The sequence below is a fragment of the Lathyrus oleraceus genome, chromosome 4 (genome assembly GCF_024323335.1).
Source record: "Lathyrus oleraceus cultivar Zhongwan6 chromosome 4, CAAS_Psat_ZW6_1.0, whole genome shotgun sequence".
NCBI lineage: Eukaryota > Viridiplantae > Streptophyta > Magnoliopsida > Fabales > Fabaceae > Lathyrus > Lathyrus oleraceus.
Genome location: NC_066582.1, coordinates 193,738,536 through 193,745,343, shown reverse-complemented (window position 1 = coordinate 193,745,343; position 6,808 = coordinate 193,738,536).

Sequence of the window (6,808 nt, the reverse complement as noted above, 5' to 3'; positions counted from 1 at the left end):
TTTTTGATTTATTCAAGTTGGAGCCCTTCTCATGAATGATGTCTAGGCTTTTATCTTCATGCTTGTGAGTGGATGATTGAGTCTTCTCCAAAAAATGACCTAAATAACTTTTCTTCTTCCACTAACATTCACTAACATCTTTTTATGTTGACTTTATTTTTAATGTCATTTACTTTAGTGTAATTTAAATTCTTGCACTCTATCATTCATTGTCATTTATATTCATGCAATTTGTTTATGTTTCACTCATTTTCACTTTGCTCACTTGAGCCATATTTTGTACTTGTATTATATTTGTGCTTGTGATTTTGTTTTGTTTGTGGTCTTAGGACCTTAAAACACTTAGTAAAAACAAAAACCCTAAAAAATATATTGGTGGATTGTTTGACCTCTGTCTGTGATTTGATTTGAATCCTTGGACTTAAAGTAGACAACATCCCTGAACTATGGAGATTCTTGGCCAATGCCATTATTTGAGACCTTTTCTTGGCAAATGCCATTCATCTGATACAAGCTTGAGGCTCCCTTTGGTTTATCTGATATACTCTTTCTCTGTGTCTAGCTGTTATTTTGATATTATTGATAATATCTTATGCTTTCTCTTTGAGTATGTTTCAAGGGATTATTTCATATGATAAAATTAAAGGACATTGAAGACTTCTTGCTTTGGAGTGCTTGCTTGGATGATTGTTTATCTTTATTTGATACCATTTGGTCTTCTTATTAATTGCTTGGTTGATTATAGCTTTGTTGCTTGCTTGACAATCCAAAGGAAATGGGTTTCTATCTGACACTATTGTCTTGTGGATGCTTCCCATTGGTTAGATCTTTTCAACTCTAAACTTTTAAATCTTGTCTAGGATAGTCCCTTCATCTCCTTCTCCTTCTTTAATTTTAAAATCTCTCCCTCATTTTTAAAAACTTCTTTGCTTGTGTTTTCAACTTAGACTTGTTTTAATGAGTAGAAAACTTGGCCTTATGCCATTGATTTTCAAAATATTTTCTTAATCAAACTTGTAAATAAACTTAATCATATTGACCTTATTTTCAAAAAGACAAATAGAACTAACAACCTCATCTAATACTTTTGGCCATTTTGTTCCTTTTCCTTTAACTTTTTCAAAAGAGAGCATTTAGATTTAAGTTATCTTTAGTTGAGATATCATTCTCCCATTCCATGATATATTGATTATAAGTCTTTCCATTTATTAGGGGTTAGTGGCATACTTGTTGATTGAATCCAAGTTGGAGCCCTTCCTCTCAAATGTTGTAAAGCCTTCATTATCGGTGGATGTTTGGTTGAGTATTATCCCATTTATAACAAAAGATTTTAAGCTTTTGTTAAAATCAACCCACCTATCTTTGAAATTTTTACCACGAACTACGAGGTTTTGATCCCTCATTTTTATGTTGGTACATATGCATAAGACCGAAGGTCTTGTCAAACACAAAATGTAAATAATGAGTTCTTTTCTCATCCCCTCATTCTATTTTTTAGAAAACATCTTTTTCAACTAAAACACTTGCACACAAAAAGGGCTCCCTAGGATACTTTGGGTGCTAATACCTTCCCTCTAAGTAACCAACCCCCTTACCTATAATCTATGACATTTTATTAGTTTTGATTTGAAAACTTATTATCTTTGCGTTTTGTTCGTACATTTCCCTTTTCCTTCGGAAACAATAAAAGCGCGGTGGCGACTCTTGTTTTATTAATGTTGAGTTAACCAATAGCTTAGTGGTCATGAATTTACCACTACACTCCTAACATTACTTCTTGCACTTTACTTTATTGTCATTTAATTCTAGTCATTTAGTTTATGTCATTTACTTTTATGCCATTTACTTAATGCCATTTACTTTTATGTCTCATTAATCATCATCTCACCTCATACTATATTCATCTTACCTTATTCATCTGTTGCTTCTTATTGATCTGCTTATTTATCTTAATGAGTCAAAACATGATAAAGTGACTTTGACTTGATCTTAAACATGTGTTTGACTTGGAGTGTTGATAACCTCTTTGTACTATGTACTTTGGGCTTAGGATTTAGGCCTTTTGCTTGACTTGGAGTGGCCTTGGACCCATGGACCTTGTGGACACTTTGACTTGCCCTTACTCCTGTTGAACTTTTGAGCTTGTGTTTTTGTTCATTTGCTTTATTCCTCTTGCTTATTGCATTCATTTACTTATGCTTGTTTTTGTTCACTCCCTTGATTTGGCTTAATCAAATTCCATTTTGATCAACTAGATCTTTTCATCTGTTACACTTCCCCTTAGTCTTTGCTAAGTGACCATAAGTCCCTTGGTCACTTAATGAGACTTATATATGTTACTTTGGAGCTTCAGTCTCTCAACAAGTGCAAGACTCTCAATGGACTACAGATTTCCTCAGCAAATCTTAGTTCATCTGACTCATCTCCAGAAGCATCTTTGGGAACCTGCTTCAACAACTTATCAGTCATTGATTAGGCTTGCATGCCATGAGCCTTGAGCAATAGAGAATGATGAAAGGGGATATTTCCTATACTTGTATAGAATATCTCCGAGTATGGGACGAATAATCTAGTTGCTCAGAGTATTTGTCTCTGTTCATAGACTTTAGTGCAATTCCGGTTAACTCACTGTCAAGTTTGCAACCTAGCCATGTGGCTCCTTTTATCTCTCCTTTTGGTTTAAACACCATTGCAATCATATATTTTAGCGACACACCTCTATGGCTAACCCCCTACCTCTTTCTCAGGGACACGCCTTCATGGTTAACCCCTTTCTTGGTTTTGACACCACTTTTATCTTTCTGTTCTTAGTTATGACACCAAAATTCAAGGACACACCTTCATGGTTAACCCCTTTTCTTGGTTTTAACACCACCTTTATATTTCTGTTCTTCGTTATGACACCATAATTCAGGGACACACCTTCATGGTTAACCCACTTTCTTGGTTTTAACACCACGTTTATATTTTTGTTCTAGGTTATGACACCACAATTCAATGACACACCTTCATGGTTAACCCTCTTTCTTGGTTTTGACACCACTTTTATATTTCTATTATTGGTTATGACACTACAATTCAGGGACACACCTGCATGGTTAACCCCTTTTCTTGGTTTTGACACCACTTTTATCTTTTTGTTCTTGGTTATGACACCACAATTCAGGAACACGCCTTCATGGTTAACCTTTTTTATTTTTTTGACACCACTTTTATCTTTCTGTTCTTGGTTATGACACCACAATTCAGGGATACACCTTCATGGTTAACCCCCTTTCTTGGTTTTGACACCACTTTTATCTTTCTATTCTTGGTTATGACACCACAAATTCAAGGACACGCCTTCTTGGTTAACCCCAATTCTTGGTTTTGAAACCACTTTTATCTTTCTGTTCTTGGTTATGACACCACATTTTAGGGACACACCTCTATGGTTAACCGTCTATCTTTTCCTTTGGGACACACCTCTATGGTTAACCCTCATATTTCTTAGTTTTGACACCACTTTTATCTTTTGGTTTAAACACCATCTTTGCCTTATCTTTTGTTTAAACACCATTCCCTTACCATGTCAGTCTCAGTGCTTTGATAAGTCTTTTCTTTCTGGTTTGAACACCACCCCCCAATCATCCTCTTTCTCAGTCTTTGTCCTCCGAAATTACGGAGCTCTGACTTCCTTATTACACTATAAGGATACATAGACATGAGGATGTGAATCCTTGGCGAACACCTTCTTCGCTTTTCTTTCTTTCTCTGGTTCCACGAACTACGAGGCTCTGACTTTCTCTTTGCACCATGAGAATACGTAGGCATGAGGGCCACAATCCTCCTCGAGCATTCTTTTTCTAACATTTTTTTTCTGTTTTGCAGGTACTTGAAGATAGAAACACCCATCCAAGCAAGAGCATTCAAAACGGTTCCCATGAAGTACCATGCATGTGAGGATTGATAATACCTTCCCCTTGCATAACCGACTTCCTTACCCATTTCTCTGTCCCCTTTGGGTTTTATCGATATTTTCCCTTCCCTCTTTTGGGATAAATAAATTTCAGTAGCGACTCTGTTGTATCTTCGAGCGTGTGATGCGTTCGGTGTGTAACACCCTTCTAAAATACCCCAAATATTTAATTAAAATAGCAATATATCAATCAGAGTAATTATGCAATTAAGGGTGTCACACAATCATTTCACACCATTCACCGAATAACTGTCATGCTCTTTTATTAATTCAAAACATAAAGCATTTGCACAATACGCAGCGGATAGAAATCAAATCAATCATGCAAAACATGTAATACATTACATGTAAAATTATTCAACAAGGTAAAACATCCCGTCCCGATGTTACATCTATCAGAGCATGACCCACTAAGGAGACTACACTAGACTCCAAGCTCTAGCTTCTACTCAATCACTGCTCGTTACCTGAAAAATAGTTGTAAGGGTGAGTTCCTCAATCGATATAATAAGCATTATAAAATATCATGTAATGCTAAGTAAATAACACATTAATCACCCTAATCATATCACACATTCGGTAACGGCACATCAACTCAAATGGCATACTCAATACCAACACAATTCATACTCATACCCAATGCCAACACAAACACACGTATAATATTGGAATACATCCATTCATATTATACGCCATACATACATTATGCAATGAGACTCCATGCACGCGGTACCGACTATTCGTGAACATATAGTTCACCTCACCGATCAAATCCAGATACGGCTACCAAGCCCACTAGTCCCACTCATTTGAGACCTAGTGACTCACTCACTAATTCCTCACCACGGGAATTAGCTACCACCCCAAGGGCCATGCTATGCACGCTAATTCACCTAGCATGCAAACATCAACAACAGTCCATAATGACTAACTCACTAATTCCTCACCATGGGAATTAGCTACCACCATAAAGGCCACAATATGCATGCTAAATCACCTAGCAATGCAGAATCATCAACAATAATCCACAATGGACATATGCTCACACTCTAAGCCATAAAACAGTCCATCCACAATTACATACATAATATATACATTCACAACATTATGCACATTTCCACACATCATCAGCATATTTATCACATAATCATATTATGTCATGCCAAATAATTCAGTCACAGTATTAGCACACTCTACTAATACTTATACTACTCAAAACAACGGGAAATAATCCCTACTATATCACACACCGATATAGGCCAATCACCAATTATGTTCACATTATTCAAATATTAAATTTTCACTTTTCCAACAGTGTTAACCGGTTAACGCCCTGGGTTAACCGGTTAACGCAACACAGAACACGCTTTCTGGTAAAACTCAACAGTGTTAACCGGTTAACGCCCTGGGTTAACCGGTTAACGCAGACAGAACAGCAATATTTTTACAACTCACAACAGTGTTAACCGGTTAACGCCCTGGGTTAACCGGTTAACGCAAGCAAAACAGCAATACCTCACAATTCCTAACAGTGTTAACCGGTTAACACCCTGGGTTAACCGGTTAACGCAAGACAGAAAGCTGTTCCTGCGCTAACACGAAGCAGAATGCAGAATTCTCCGCATTTTCCGCCGTTGGAGGACTTCCGGACCTCCGATTCCGATTCCGTAAAAAGCTATACGTTCGGGAAATCACAACTCACACAAATACAGATTCAATTACAGCTTTAACACAACTTATCCAACACAATTTTTCAGCATTCAACATCCCAATTAGGGTCAATTCAACGGTTTATCACTACCCATTACATGTTAACCCATAATACCCATTAAACGACGATAAACCCCCCTTACCTGAGTTAATCCGGCAATCCTTTAGCTTCAAGCTCTTCTCTTCTCCAACCTTCTTCCTCTTGCTCTGCCTCTTTGCCCTTTTCCTCTTTTTGAGCCGCTTCTCTGTTTTCACGTAAAACCCTCTTTACCAAAAATGAAACTCTTTTCTTATTTCCAACTTATATACTCCAATAATAAAATCCAATAATATTATTCCAATAATAATAATAATCCAATAATATTCCAAATTATTTAATTAAATTAATAAATATAATATTAACTTAAATTAAATAATTATCTTATTTTATCGGGGTGTTACAACTCTCCCCCACTAAAAGAGTTTTCGTCCTCGAAAACATACCTCAAGCGAATAACTCCGGATAAGACTCCTTCATCTGACTCTCAAGTTCCCAAGTCACATTGCCACCTGCTGGTCCTCCCCAAGCTACCTTTACCAAAGCAATCTCTTTACCCCGCAACTGCTTCAACTCTCGATCCTCGATCCTCATAGGTGATGTTTCAACAGTCAGGTTATCTCTCACCTGTACATCATCTATTTGGACTACATGCGACGGATCAGGAATGTACCTCCTCAACTGAGACACATGAAAAACCTCATGCAAATTCGCAAGTGACGGCGGTAAAGCGATACGATAGGCTACCTCCCCTATCCTCTCCAAAATCTGGTAAGGACCAATAAATCGAGGTGTTAACTTCTTCGACTTCAAAGCTCTACCAACCCCAGTTATCGGAGTAACACGAAGAAACACATGATCTCCCTCTTGGAACTCAAGTGACTTCCTTCTCTTGTCGTGATAACTCTTCTGACGACTCTGAGCAATTCTCATCTTCTCCTGAATCATCTTAATCTTTTCCGTAGTTTGTTGAACAATCTCCGGTCCAACCACAGCACTCTCACCGGACTCATACCAACATAAAGGTGTCCGACATCTCCTACCATACAAAGCTTCAAACGGTGCCATACCAATGCTCGAATGAAAACTATTGTTGTAGGTAA